This window comes from Asparagus officinalis, chromosome 10 (assembly GCF_001876935.1).
Source record: "Asparagus officinalis chromosome 10, Aspof.V1, whole genome shotgun sequence".
Lineage (NCBI taxonomy): Eukaryota > Viridiplantae > Streptophyta > Magnoliopsida > Asparagales > Asparagaceae > Asparagus > Asparagus officinalis.
The window spans coordinates 70,750,249-70,766,220 of NC_033803.1; the positions used below are offsets into that span (position 1 = coordinate 70,750,249).

Consider the following 15,972-nt stretch of genomic DNA (forward strand, 5'->3'; position numbering starts at 1 on the left):
GCATAAATCATTTTTCAAAGTTAGTTTTTGTTGCAATCAATCACATCCAAGTCAAATTTTACCTAAAATACATAAAATAAGTTTGAAAATCTTAAGTTTAAGGTACGTGAATCGTATCTTAACATGGCACAAACACTAAAAGAATCGGCCACACGCATTGAACGTGAGTTTTTAATGGTAACCTTAGGTTTTTAGTAAAAAGTTTGACTAGGAGGTGACTGATTCTAACAGAAACCAACTTTTAAATGTGATTTATATATATAAATTGAAAATCAAATGTGGTTTTCATATAATTGGTATGTGATTTATATATCAATTATACACATGTGTATACCGTTATCGAAAGTCGAAACTGGTATGTTTCTCCACACTATTGACTACTATTTCACGAATCTAAAACTATCATTAACTACCCACACCAACATATATATTAGAAACATATTTTTTATAACATAACTTGGAGTCGAACACATGCCTGCGAGAGCTCAGAGCCATACTGAAACTTCTCAACTATCTAGGTCACCCACAATGGGTAACATATTGAGTTCATTACACACGTCACATAAGCTGTGTGCCGTGTCAGTAACCTAAACTTGGGGTATTTTGTTAAAACTCCAAAAGTTAATGGGGGAGCCAAATGACATATTTAAAAGTTATGGGGTTACTTCGTAGCTGGCCCAAAAGTTTGAGGGTTTTTGTGAAAGTGAAGGCGGGAAGTCTCATCTTCAAGAGCGCGCGATCTCCCCACCGTCAAATCCACGGAAAGAGTAAAACTGCCGGCGATGCGCCGGCGAACTTCGAGGATCGTCGGTGGCGGCGGCGGAGATGGAAGAAGAGGTCATCTACACGATCGACGTGGCAAAGAAAATGAAACACGAAGAGCTGATCCCAATCGAATCGAGGAATCGAGGAGGCGCTCGAGATCGCGTCAAGGAGAAGGCGGATCGGCACTGCAAGCGAATTTGGTAAGCTAGGGTTAGGGTTTCTTGATTTATCGTTGTCTGGATCTCGATTGATTAATTAGGGCTGTTGAAAACTGTTTGATGTGTTAGCCTTTATGCACTTAGATTAGTTATTTTCAGTCAATTTGATCAATGCTAATTATATTTTTGTTGTACTGTTTTTGTCAATCTTACATTCATTGCGGAAAATGAAGCGCGAAGAGCTAGGGTTTGGGTTCTTGATTTGTTGTCCTTTTTGAATGAATTGATGTCCTAATTTGATTGATTAGTTAGGGATTGAAACTATTTGATTCTTGACATTTATGAACTGAAATTTCCGTGAACAGGTGACATTTATGAACTATTACATAGTTTTCATATATTTAACACTCATTACTGTTGGATAATTTTTTTTTATATAGCCGCCCACGTTTTGACAGCCACCCTCTTCTTTAGCCTCCTTCCTTGACAATTTTGAAGAAAAACAAATTTTGGTGGGTCCCACAAGTTTGAAATTAAATAAAGTGGTGGGTCCCACCGAAGAATTTTTAGGACGTGGGCCCCACATGCATAGTAAAATATATTATTTTATTAGTGCATAGTATTTTTTCAAACGCTATAAATAGACCTCAAATCCTTAAGGAAAATTCATTCCAAAAACAACAATCAATATATACAGATATATATTATAGAATAGCTGGTGCTAATAGGAACAGTGCCCAGACCGAGAAGGTCTTATAGATCGAGGAGATCTTTGCCTGAGGAGATCGAGGAGATCTTTGCCTGATAGATCGAGGAGATTTTTGCCTGATAGATCGAGGAGATCTTTGCCTTACAGATCGAGGAGATCTTGACAGTACTGGGTTGGTGCACACCAGAGTACTGGACTGCTGTTCCTGGAAGCAATTTGGCCTTGGGATCCTTGCACCGGAGTAGGCCAAATAATGCTTTAAGCACAGCGTTTTACAAACGCACAGCAGTTGAGTTGAAAAATTTAAATTATTGCACTTCAGCGTTCTTTCAGTTATTAGCTGCTATATATCTGTATTATTCCAGTTTTAAACACAGGCGCCAACAATCTTAAAGCATTATTTCGATCTACCATGGATCCTGCGAGGACTCTTGGAGTGGACTGTCTTAAGTTAGAAAATTTTGACGGATCCAACTTCAACGCATGGCGTCGGAAAGTGATCTTCGGGATGCAACTCCGACTCTGAAGAAGACTCTGAAGCTGAAGCCTCTTGGGCTAGAGATGATCACTTCTGCAGGAGTTATCTTCTTAACTGCCTGACTGATCATCTGGCAGATGCTTACACCAACAAGCCCTCTGCAAAGGAAATATGGAATGCTCTGGAGGACCAGTACAAGGATGAAGAGAAGCTGTCCAAATCTCACCTCATTGACAAATTTCTGGACTTGAAGTTCGAAGATGATACTGAGGTTTTGCCTCAAGTCAAAGAGCTTGAAAAACTTATTATGAAGCTGAAGCATGAAAAGATCAGTCTTTGTCAAACCTTTATTTCTGGTGCAATTGTCAACAAGCTTCCTCCATCTTGGATGTTATTCTCCACTGATATTCGAAGAAGGAAAAGACAGGTGACTCTGTCTGATTTGAAGAGGTTCATTCGGATCGAGGACGAGACTCGGACTCGCACGAAGATCGAGCTCATTGCTAAGCAGAAGGCGTCTGCTAACATGGTGGCTGCTAACTCTGAAAAGGGTAATAATTCATCTTTCAAGAAAAAGAAGTCTTTCAACAGAAAGAAGAACCAGAACCCGAAGAACCTGAACGTTCAGAAGAAGGAGTTCAAGAGGAGCGGCAAATGCTTCAACTGTGGGAAGCAAGGACATTTTGCCAAAGACTGCAAAGCACCAAAGAAGGAAACAACACACAATGTCAATCAAGTTGATGATTGTGTGGCTATGCTCTTCCAGGTAACAACTCCAAGCAACATCTCTAGTTGGTGGTTAGATACGGGTGCTACTTGTCATGTATGCTCCAATAGAGATATGTTCTCTTCTTATGTTGCTACTAAAGAGATCGTATCAATGGCTGATCGTTCTGTGGTTCCTGTTCTTGGAACTGGGACTGTGGTGCTGACTCTTTCTTCGGGAAAGACTCTCACATTGAAGGATGTGAAACACGTTCCCTCAATTGTTAAAAACTTAGTCTCTGGAAGCATGCTGTGTGATGCAGGCATGAGGTTGGATTTCCAAGGAGGAAAGGCTGTATTATCCTTCAAGAAAATGTATTTTGGCAATACATATCGTACTGATGGCATGTATAAAATCAGTACGAGTGCACCCAATCATATTGTAAATGAAGTATCCTCTTCTGCTTACTCCTCTGTGTTATGACATAATAGGCTGGGACATGTAAATTATAGAAAACTGTCCAGCATGGAGAAGTTAGGATTACTTCCAAAATGTGGGGGTAACAACTCTGAGAAGTGTGAAGTTTGCGCGCAAGCAAAGCTGACAAGGAAGCCATTTTCAAGTGTTACGAGGAGCACCAACCTATTGGATCTGATTCATTCGGATACTTGTGACTTCAAAAGCTTCGTCACTCGTGGCGGCAAGAAGTACTTCATCACCTTTATCGACGACCATTCTCGCTTCTGCCATGTTTACCTACTGAAATCTAAAGATGAAGCCTTCAGCAAATTTGTCGAGTTTCGGACTCGAGTGGAGAAGCAGCTTGGACTGCAGGTGAAAAGACTCAGGAGCGACAGAGGAGGAGAATACCGATCCAAGGAATCGGAAGCATACTTCAAGGAGCATGGAATCATTGCAGAAACTACTGCTCCGTATTCTCCGCAATCTAACGGGATTGCAGAAAGGAAGAATCGCACATTGACCGAGATGGTGAATTCGATGTTGATCACATCTGGTCTACCTACCTGCTATTAGGGAGAGGCTTTGTTGATGGCTAACTGGATTTTGAACAGAGTACCCTACTCCAAAACTGATAATACTTCTCATCAGTTATGGTTGGGATATCCAGATTCTTTGGATAATCTCAAAGTGTGGGGGTGTCTCGCATACGTTCGAATATCAGATATCAGAAGGCCTAAGCTCGGACCAAAGGCGAACAAATGTGTATTTCTTGGCTTTGCTGGAGATAGCAATGCGTGCAGGTTCCTGGACCTTGGAACCAACTCCATCATTGAAGCTCGGGATGCAGAATTCTTTGAGGATAAGTTTATCAAACATAAAGGCTTATTGCTCAAAGATGTAGCAGAGAATGCTAGTACATCAGATGCACAAGAGGAGACAGTCTATAATGAAGGAGTTATCGAACCATCTTCCAAGCGCGTCAGAAGACAGAAAGATTTTGGAGATGACTTCATCACCTATAATGTGGAAGGAGATCCACAGACTTTTCAAGAAGCAATGCAGTCAACAGACGTTCTTCTGTGGAAAGAAGCTATAGATGATGAGATGGATTCATTGATCCAAAATCACACTTGGGAGCTGGTGGATGTACCTGAAGGTGCAAGGCCTATCAGTTGCAAGTGGATCTTCAAGAAGAAGCTCCGTCCTGATGGTACTATTGAAAAGTACAAAGCAAGACTGGTGGCTAAAGGATTCTCTCAGAAAGAAGGTATAGACTTCTTTGATATTTATGCACCAGTTTGCAGGATTACTACCATCAGAGTGCTTATCGCATGGGCGGCGATTAAAAGGTTCGTCATACATCAGATGGATGTGAAGACTGCCTTTCTCAATGGAGATCTCACAGAAGAGATCTACATGGAGAAACCAGAAGGACTTGATGCTCCAGCTGGTAAGGTTTGTAAACTTGTTAAGTCATTATATGGACTTAAGCAGGCACCAAAACTCTGGCATGAGAAGTTCGATGGCGTGGCTACTACGACCTGCCAGAACTGTCAGTGCCGTATGATTACAACAAGAAGCTTCGACCAAACACTGGAAGACCAGTAGAGCAGCTGAGGTACTCAAAGATCATTGGAAGTCTTATGTACGTGATGAGTTGCACAAGGCCAGATATAGCATTCGTTGTAGGAATGCTTAGTAGGTTCACAAGTAATCCTGGAAAGCTTCATTGGGATGCCATCCAGAGATTAATGAGATACTTGAAAGGAACTACAGGTCTGGGCTTATTCTACACTGGATATCCGGGTGTAATCGAAGGCTATTCAGATGCAAGCTGGTGCTCAGAACCAGATGAGTGCAGATCTACTGGAGGATTTGTCTTCACCATGGGTGGAGCTACCGTCTCGTGGAAGTCTAAGAAACAGACAATGATTGCACAGTCATCGATGGAATCTGAGTTCTTCGCATTTTGTGTTGCAGGAAATGAAGCTGAGTGGCTCAGTTGTATTATCCGAGACCTTCCATTGACAGGATTGCAAGGCGCAATTACTATCTATTGTGATAATCAGGCGGCGAGTGCTGTGGCAGCAAACTCGTTGTTCAATGGAAAGAAACGGACCATTCGTCTGAAGCATGGCTATTTGAGAGAGCTCATTTGTCAATGAGTCATCTCTGTGATTGATGTCCGATCTTCAGAGAATGTGGCTGATCCTTTGACTAAGGGTCTGAAAAAGGACATAGTCGAAAGGACGTTTGACTAAGGGTCTGAAAAAGGACATAGTCGAAAGGACGTCTGCTGGAATAGGTCTCAAAGTTTTGTAAGTCTTACAAATACTTACCATGTTTATTAAGTTATTAGTTCAAAGCTTATGCTACTAATAATAAAATAATTGATTCAAAAGTCAAGTAAGATTTGTAAAGTTTGGTGAGTCTTATAAATACTTACCATTTATATCTAGTTATTAGTTCAAATCTTATGCTACTAATGACAAGATAAATGGTTCAAAAGTCAAGTAAGATTTACAAGTGAAAGGGTTCAAGTTTTCTTGGATTAGTCGGTGTCTAAGGCAAGGTTTAGGGGTTGCGTAACGCGCTCCGTAAGGAACGAGGTATTTAATTGATCTTTGATCAACCTCTAATACTATCCTTACCTGGCTGAATTACCCGAGTAAAACTTTGATCTTTTCACCTAGAATCCTATCATGTAAAGGGGATGGCTGTTAAGCCTTAATGAGTCCAAAGCATTTCGTATGCGGGGTGTTAGATAGGAAACACACCTAAAGGACTCACCTAGAATCCTATCATGAGAGAGGATGGCTCTTAAGCCTTAATGAGTTCAAAGCATTTCGGATGCGGGATGTTTGATAGGAAACATACCTAAAGAACTCACCTATGCATGGGTGGAGATTTGGCCGTCTCCTATGATGTCTTGTGGAAAGATACCTAGAGCCCTAGCAGAAACCAGGATATGCATAAGACCATAAATGTGCAAAGACAAAGGCAAGACAAAAGCAAAGGCAAAGGCGAAGGCAAGTGTGGTTCAAAGTGAAAACTACCACAGATAAGTTTGATCTTGTGTGATCGCTGGATTTTTAGATATGTGTTGGTTCAAGTCTCTGCGACACCATGCACCTATCTTTTATTCAGTTGGTCTAATGGGGATTCAAGTCATTACGACATCTTCCTTATGCACAACGATTGAAACGTCGGCACTGCTACACGATACTATTTAAAAAAAATTGTGAGGGATTGTTGGATAATTTTTTTTTTATATAGCCGCCCACGTTTTGACAGCCACCCTCTTCTTTAGCCTCCTTCCTTGACAATTTTGAAGAAAAACAAATTTTGGTGGGTCCCACAAGTTTGAAATTAAATAAAGTGGTGGGTCCCACCGAAGAATTTTTAGGACGTGGGCCCCACATGCATAGTAAAATATATTATTTTATTAGTGCATAGTATTTTTCCAAACGCTATAAATAGACCTCAAATCCTTAAGGAAAATTCATTCCAAAAACAACAATCAATATATACAGATATATATTGTAGAATAGCTGGTGCTAATAGGAACAGTGCCCAGACCGAGAAGGTCTTACAGATCGAGGAGATCTTTGCCTGAGGAGATCGAGGAGATCTTTGCCTGATAGATCGAGGAGATTTTTGCCTGATAGATCGAGGAGATCTTTGCCTTACAGATCGAGGAGATCTTGACAGTACTGGGTTGGTGCACACCAGAGTACTGGACTGCTGTTCCTGGAAGCAATTTGGCCTTGGGATCCTTGCACCGGAGTAGGCCAAATAATGCTTTAAGCTCATGTTGAGGGTTATGCAACTTAACAAATGACAAGTGACTCCACTGTTATAACTTGTGAAACTGTATCTATAAGGGTGATGGTTAAAACATATGGTGGAGGCCTTAGTTACTTATTTTAGTTACTTATTTAAGTCGTTTACGTCACTCGTATTCTTCAAGAGTGTAAATTTAAGGCGTCTAACTTATCCAGAAACTTGATATATATGATGCTCTTTAAATTGAATTTAAATAGGAGACTGGGAGAGAAGTCTAGGCGTTACTGTGGAACTATAAAGGAAATACCATATCATATTTTTCACATTCTTTTCTTATGGCATATGCTTATTTCGGATTCTCATTTTGGAACATAATTATGTTTATTGGGTCAAGGCACAGATGAATCACCCAAGCGTCATTCGAGTGGGTTAGCTGGCAGACTCATCAAGACTTGGTCCTCAATACCTTGTTTTATATGAATGGGCTTGAGTCATGTTTGGCCTTGCTTCCGCTAGTTATTTGTAACAGGTCGTAGAGTTCTTACCTCTAAATTGTTGTAATGCCAATTTGTGTAAGCTGATAATTGTAGATTCTTGCAAATATTTACATATCTGGGTTTGCTTGAATTCTCTTATTCCTTGTGCAGTGAAAAGGGTTCTCTGATCTTCTCAATATTTCTGTCATCTTCTTCTCGAGATTAATTTTGTTTTAGGTTGGACCAGTTGTGGCCTGCCTCAAATTTCAGACCATTTTTTTGGGCATTAGAATCCTATAACAATTTCCCTTGTCTAATGTGCTCCTAGTTTTTGTTTTCGCAGCGTTGTTTGGACTTATCTTTATTCCCCCTTCATATTGAAGATGCCCGGGCACATTCTCATGTTAACGGTACACAAATGAAGCTTCCGTGTACCCAGATTGATAAACGGTTAAGTGCTTTGCAGTTCTTTTGTTTGCCTTTAGACCTGGCTTATTACATCCGTTGAAACTGGGCTCATTTGAGCTCAGTTCCTTCTTGACTTGCGCAACGTTACTTCCAGTGTAACTGGGCTTTCTTAGTGACTGCCAAGTAGTTGAATTTTTTTCAGGACTTGGATCAAGGACATGTCAAATAAGTTGAAACCTTCAACTTACCAAATCATCCCTGCCACATTACCGTAAATAGGCGTCAATTTGATGCCTGTGCACTAAATAATAATGGTCCTATATCTTATGGCTGAGGTCAGTGTATTTTCAACATTGCTTTCTAGGTGGATCTGCTGTTTAGGTCAGGTTAGTATACCAACTAGGCAGAGAAATTTTTACATCCAGATTCTTACCTGATGAATTATTCAGATTCATTATTTGAGGATTTAAACCTATTACTCAATGGGCCTTCATACAATTGTTTGGTATGTTGTCTGTATAAGTAGTATATCACATGGGAAAGTTGGCAACCTCCTTTTAGTTTATTTTTATTTTTATTTTTTTAACTGCTGTAGGTGGAGAGAAGCCAAAGTGGTCTCTAACCGTTTTGACAAAAACAGGCCCAAAAATGTGGGGGATTTCATATAGAGGTCACTCTATAAAAGGTCATAATGGAAAGAATCTGAATGAGACATGTGTCCCCCTATCAATTTATCACCAAAATTGATGATCTTTCCGATTTATTTCTTAGAGCATGTTTGAGAACCAGTCAACGCGGCTTATAAGCCACTTTTTGGCTTATAAGCCACTAAAATATGTTTGCAACCGGCTTATATTGGTTTATATAAGCCAATGGAAAAAAAGTTGCCCCAACCTAGTTTTTTCCCCCATGACTTATAAGCTGCTAAGGTTGGCCAAGTAAGTGACAACTTTACCTCTCAACGTTTTTGATAATTCCAGAGTCTATTCAAATGTTTAAATTTGGAATTATATACCTTTTGGTCATTTAACAACAATGATGGATTATAATCCACCAGTTTGCAAAGAAGTCTATGGAATGCACAATCTACGACCTAGAAATAAGAATCCATCCTTAAGGATATAGCCGTCAATTTCCTGAGTCGTCCCATCAATCAACATTGCATACATCTCACCGAAGTCGGGATACGACTCATAATCCATTTTAAGTCTCTCAAAACCAACAACTGTGGACAATTTTGTTAGGACATAGATTCGTCGGCTGAGAGCATCAGCAACTTTGTTGTCAACTCCCGCTTTATGCCGCAAGGTGAAAGTGTAATCCTGAAAAAAATTCAACCTAACGCGCACGACGGGAATTCAATTTTTTCTGGGAGTAAATATATCGAAGGGATTCATGATCTGAGTATATGATAAATTCATGCGGCAGCAGGTAATGGCGCCAATGGCGAAGTGATTGAATTACAGTGTAAAATTCTTCGTCATAGGTGGTGTATCACAGACATGTATCATTCAACTTCTCACTGAAATATGCGACTGGATGACCTACCTGAGAGAGAACTCCACCTATGCTAACTCCAGAAGCATCGCATGCAACTTCAAAGACTTTGTTAAAATCGGGTTGGCACATAACAGGGGCATTGACCATTCTCTCCTTGATTTTCAAAAATGCTTTGGTGGCCTCGCGTGACAACTCAAATTCGCTTTTCTTCAAACAATCGGTGATTGGAGCCATGATCGTGCTAAATCCCTTGATAAACCGACGATAAAAGGTAGCAAGCCCGTGAAAGCTTCTCACATCACGGATGTTATTGGGCTCGGGCCAATCATTTATCGCTTTGACTTTCTCAGGATCTATAGATACTCCTTCAGTAGAGACTACAAACCCTAAGAATTGAACTTGTGTGGTAAGAAAGGTACATTTCTCTGGATTCGCATACAGTTCTTCCTTTCTTAGTATAGAGCAAACTTGTCGCAAATGGTTGAGATGTTGCTCACGAGATTGACTGTAAATGAGGATGTCGTCAAAGTAGACTACCAAAAACTTACCCATGAACGGACGTAATACTTGCGTCATCACTCGCATGAAAGTACTCGGAGCATTGGTTAATCCGAAAGGCATGACCATCCATTCGTACATCCCATCCTTCATTTTGAAGGCGGTCTTCCATTCATCTCCAGGACGAATGCGGATTTGGTGATAACCACTCTTTAAATCAATCTTTGAAAAGATAGTAGCGCCAAACATCATATCTAACATATCATCCAAATGTGGGATTGGAAAACGATACTTCATTGTTATCTTATTGATGACACGACTATCCACACACATACGCCACGATCCATCTTTCTTTGGTGTCAGCAACGCGGGAACCGCACAAGGACTCATGCTCTCTTGGATAAAACATTTTTTTAGCAACTCATCAACTTGCCTCTTGACTTTAGCATGCTCAGTAGGATTCATCCTATAATGCGGCAAGTTGGGAAGACTCGTTCCAGGGACCAGATCAATAGTGTGTTGAATGTCACACATCGGTGGTAACTTGTCTGGGAGATCTTCAGGGAAGACGTCAGCAAATTCTGTGATCACAAGAGTGACTTCAGGAGGAAGGGAGGTGCTAAATTCCTTAGTGACCTCCCTGGCTGTAAGTATCATGATTGAGACTCCCTTTTCAAAATCTTGACGGATCTCCTTTGCCGTGATCAAGCTAACACCCTTATTTTTCTTTACTGCAACTGGTTTTTGTTCGGGTTGTTTAGCCTTAGGTGCACTGGGGAGCAACTTGATCTTCTTTCCTTCATGTTCAAAATGACACATGTTTGACCGACCATAGATAGTTACATCATTATCGTACAACCATGATCGTCCAAGGATGACATGACCCACATCCATGGTCACAACGTCATGCCAATTCTTATCCTTGTAGAGATTAAAGTCTATCGGTACAACGCATTTTTGTTTGATGTCTAGTGCGGTAAAATCAATCCATGTGACTCTATAAGGGTGCGGATGGGATACAACTTTCAGACTAAATTTCGCAAGTTCCGTAGACGATATTGCATTGATGCATTTTCCACTGTCCACAATAACTTTACAGGATTTTCCTCCAATCTTTGTGAATGTGTGGAACATGTTTGTTCATCTCCAATCATCCTTGTCCTTTATTTGGGACAAAGCACATCTAACGACAGCTAGTTAACTTGACGGTGTTGATCGAATGCAACTAAGACTAATATCATTCTCGTCAAATTCCTCACTTGAGTCGAAATCCTCTTCTTCCACATGATAGATGAATTCATTTGTCTTTGACTGTAATTCTTCTACAGGCTCTCCATTGACAATGGCGATTTTAACTAAGACAATTAGCAGCCACATGTCCATACCCTTGGTACTTGTAACATTTGGTAGTGGAACTAATCTTTGAAAAGTTTCTTTCAGTGCCCTTGCCTTTGTTATCCCGTTTCTTATTCCCACTCGAGGTGTTGGTCTTCTGTGATGATGTTTGATTTTGAAATCGAGTCGAATATTGACTCGAAGTGTATTTGTGCCCTTGTACAGAATTCTTGAAAGTGGAGCTAGACCTCGTAGTATCTAAGTCTAGAACTACGGCATAGGCTTTCTCAAGTTCAGAAATTCCTCGAATCAAGAGTTCATTTCGCAAATCTTCTTGAAGTCCGGCTCTAAATAGGGAGAGAGTTTGGTAGGGGTTCTCAATGTTCAAAGCATTACACTGAATTTGGAACTCTTCAAATTGAGTAACATAATCCTTAGCGGATTTATTACCTTGTATAAATCGGTTTCGGTTGTCGAGAAGACGATCGTAGTAAGAGACAAGTACGTACTTCTCTTTGAGCCTGTCTTTCATAACTGCCCATGTGTCGATGGGACCTATTTGGGGAGCTACTCTCATCATTTCCAGGTTAGCCCAATATTGGCTAGCCTGACCAGTTAGCTTCATTGCCGCAAATTTGACTCTTCTCTCTTCGGAAAGTGGATACCAGTTAAAGTAATCGTCCACTTGTCGGATCCATTCCAAGAAATCTTTAGGCTCCGATCGGCCATCAAAAGTGGGAACGTCCAGCTTAATGCTCTTCAGGTATCGTTCATCAGGATCTTGAGCATTACGTCTTTGGTAGGTTCTGATTGGCACGTGCTCTTCATTGTGTTCGTTGTTTTGTGTCCCACGTATTTCTAACCTCTGCAATCTCTCATGTCACGATCTTCTTGTTGAGATTGACGAACTTCGTTCACGGCTTGGGTCAAAGCATTGAGTTGACTCATGAGGTCGGCTATGGGGAACGTGTTAGAATCCATTCTAAAATTATTTGACTCGCTAGACTCTCCTAATAAATAAGTTTGACCACTACGGAGTGGCATGCACTAATCACGTCCAAACATACTAAAAGATGCAGTTTTTTTTAAATGCAATTGTAGACGGAATAATAAATGCAAACTAAATATGATGCAATTTCCTACCTAACCGTGCTCTGATACCAAAATGATGTGAAACAACGTGCGTGTATTCAAGAGATCAACAATTTAATTGAAGTTTCGTAATGTTTCACCAACTAAATCACGATCGTGTAGGAAATAGATTCAAAATTACTTAATATTGGATTAAATTGCAGTGTAGTTTTAAACCAGTTGAATCTTATTAAAATTAAATGTAATTCAAGTTACGATGGTATTGTTCGAATCTCAATATCAAAATTCAGTAAAATGTAGAGTCAACAGATCACACACCTTACCAATTGTAATTGGAACAGCACAAAATTGATAATAATTTAGAGATGTAACATATATGATGAACCCAACAATATTCTAATAGTTGAAAGAATAGACTACCTGATAGAATTCGTGGTTTGGACTCACTTGAATTACCTCCTTGCTTATTCCTTGTGCAGGTTAATCAAATCTGACGGTCGAAACGCTGGTGAAGCTAGGTGCCGGCATGGAGTGGCTGCGCAAGGCGCCGATGAAGGTTGGTCGTCGATTGGTTGCTTGGGGGCAGTCGTCACTGATGAGTAGAGGGTGGTCGTGGCGGTGTAGAGGGACCAGCGAGAGGGGGGCTGGCTATCGTCGCAGATGAGGGAAGAAGTGGTCTCGCAGGGGAGACGAAGGCGTCGTCGAAGAGGGAGGGACGTCGTCGCGAGGAGGGACGATGGCGTCGTCGGAGCGGCCGAAGGGTGTCGTCGCGAGGAGGAACGAGGGCGTCGTCGGCGAGGGAGGAGGGCGTTGATGAGGAAGAGGGTTCGTCACTGATGAGGAGTGGTCGATGCGGATGAGGAGGGGGGCTCGACGCTGATGAAGAGAGGAAAGAGGAGGGAGGGCGGATGGAAAGAAAGAATCAGATCTATGGGGTTTTTTTTATGTAATGGGAGGCTGTGATTTGTTTTGAGAGTGAGTGGGTGGTTGGGATAAATTGATAGGATTGTAATAGTTTGCTGAATGTAAAAGGGATGACTAAATGAAATGGGGGATTTGATTTTGAAAGAGGGTAGAGAACTAGGGTTTCACACACCTAGATCTAATAATTGGGTTTCACACACCCAATACATAGAAGGAGAATTTTCATTTCTTTGGGAAAATTCAAATATTTTATTTCTTCAAAAATTTCATTACCTTGCTTACAAACCAATCCGCCTTTAAATAGGCTCACAGAATGTCTCATTTCTCTCCACATCTAATGTGAGACTAAAATAAAGCTCTTATTAAGCAAAAGTAACTACAACTCTTATTAAAAGAAAAACAACTGAAAATACAGACTCGACTCCATCTCAACTAAAACCACATAGTAGGGACCCAATGCAAAGCTGAAACACAGCGTCTCCTGCGCTGATAGACATGTCGAAAATCCTGTGCATGTGCCTGGATGTCCGCATTAGATTCAGTGTTGGTTTGTGATGACACTTATCGATCGCATTGGTTTTGCATATTGATTGCTCTGATATAAAAATTGGTAATGGGCACATGTCACATTCTCCTTCCTTCATATAAGATCTCTATAGAGGACCATTTATAGGATTTCTCCCCCAAAAAGTGGCCTTCAACTGCTACAGTTAATCAAACATCTAAAGTTTAGCTCGTTGCAGTTGTAGCTGCATGAAGTTCCATTAACAGCTGACGAAACATTCCATTTGTGTTTGATAGTTGGTGTGCTGCATGTAGTTGACATAATAACAGTTTGAAATGAAGCTCAGGGCTTCATTTAGAAATTACTCTTCTATTTTCCTATTTCTTGTAGGCCTCCTTGTGTTTCATGTGTCATTGTGGGGAGTGTAAAGGAGAACTATTGACCAGAGTTTAAGCTGAAGATAACTTGCATCTGCGGTATGCCCCGTGTATTAGCTTGTATTGAGATCATCTTGTGCTTTAGAATGATGGCCATCTTCAGATCTCATGTAGTGCCTTTTCTTGTGCCTCAAATTGCGCTGCGCTCATGCACTTTGCAACATCTTTCTTTGATTGGATCAACCAAAGTGGGATTTGACGACTTTCCTTGGACAACAAGAGTTTCCATGCATTTTGTAGCTCATACGGCAGGTACATTGGATCTTCTTATTATTGCAGCACTAGATTTCTCATAAACATTCATGTGTTTTTTGTGTAGGGTGTTTGAGTTAAATGATTCTAAGAACTGTTCTTGACATGCTACTGATTGTAGAACAGTAGCTAGCAAGCGATTTCTGGATCTACTTATGTTTTCTGTTTCTATGAGATCCCTTTGTTTATTTGCTCAACCTTGGCGCCCAATCCTATAGACGGATTGATGGCCATTATTTCTTGCCAGATGCCAAGAACAAACTTTGTCTAGTTTCCTTGTTGCATGACAGATGGACAGTGATTTTGTTGTGTGTTTTTCATGTTCTTGACGTTGTTATTAAATGACATTTAAGGTCCCATCTCTAGCCATGCTCTAAAGCATTCATCCGTTGACGTCGGCTCTAGCTAGTGTTCTCCAACATCACCCAAAATCCTCCCCTTACTTGAAAGTGAAATTATATAGTGAATTGTATCTCATTCACGCCTTGTAGACCAAAAGAGAACTGTCACATAAATGCAAGGAGTGAAGCGCTAAAGATCAATATACTAATCCTAGGATTTTTATCTTCGTGGACCACCGGTTGTCCAATGAACACATCACTGAAGATTTTTCCCTTCGAAAACTTTTCTTGCCATCCATCACTGGGATCCACAAACTGGGGTGTAGATTCTAGTCCTCATACTTCTAAATATACTAATAGAGAACGAGAAAGAGGTGTTAGCACTAACACATCCACATAGTACTCCACATAAACTTGTTTTGATAATTTACATAAATGGGGTCAACAGGGATTAAACAAAGCTTTTCAAAAGTTGACAGTGATTAATTAAGTAAACAATGCCTCTATTGTTTAGCTTTTTCCATTTCATGAGAGGACCGCATGCGTATTGCTCCAAATCCTGCTTTATCTCAACCTTGCCCTTAAAAACTTTCAAATGACATGCTATTCCACCTCCTTTGCTGATTACTTTGAGCCTTCCCTCTAAACTAATGTACAAAAGGTGGGCACTAGCTGAAATAATGGCCTTAAATTAAGTGGTTTTATAGGTCTCATTAGCTTTTGATGCCTAAGAGATTAAAGGAAAAGGTGAGAGATTTTCTCTTGTCTCTCTCTCTTTCTCTTCACAATCTTATGAAGGCTATGGCTTGATCTACATCGTAACTATTGTTTGGAGAGTTCAACAATAATCTGTCTTGTACATGCTCTGTTGATATATATATGTGTGTGTGTGTGTGCGCGCGCGCGCGCGTAGGCATCATATGTCATATGAGGGGATTCCATCATATACAATGATGTGGCACAATCTCCACTAAGTGTGGTTATGATACCCATTAATCACATATATATGTATATGCGCGCGCGTGTGTGTGTGTGTGTATATATGTGTGTGTGTCGCACACACGGACATATATACATATATATGTATGTAGGTATGTACGTACGTACTATGTATGTATGTATATGTATGTACGTATGTAC

At 40.5% G+C, this 15,972-nt stretch overlaps 1 protein-coding gene across 3 annotated transcripts in view; it reads left to right on the forward strand.

Annotated features, from left to right (window-relative positions):
* The window catches only part of LOC109826192, a 19,623-nt gene continuing 4,553 nt past the window's right edge, over positions 903-15,972 (forward strand). The window contains exons 1-2 of one of the 3 annotated variants that reach the window (XM_020393188.1): positions 14,218-14,278; positions 14,429-14,491. The gene's annotated coding sequence lies outside the window, so the exon portion shown is untranslated. Of the gene's footprint in view, positions 966-14,072; positions 14,492-15,972 lie in introns of those variants that run through there. The other 2 variants (XM_020393186.1, XM_020393185.1) reach the window with 2 other exon arrangements.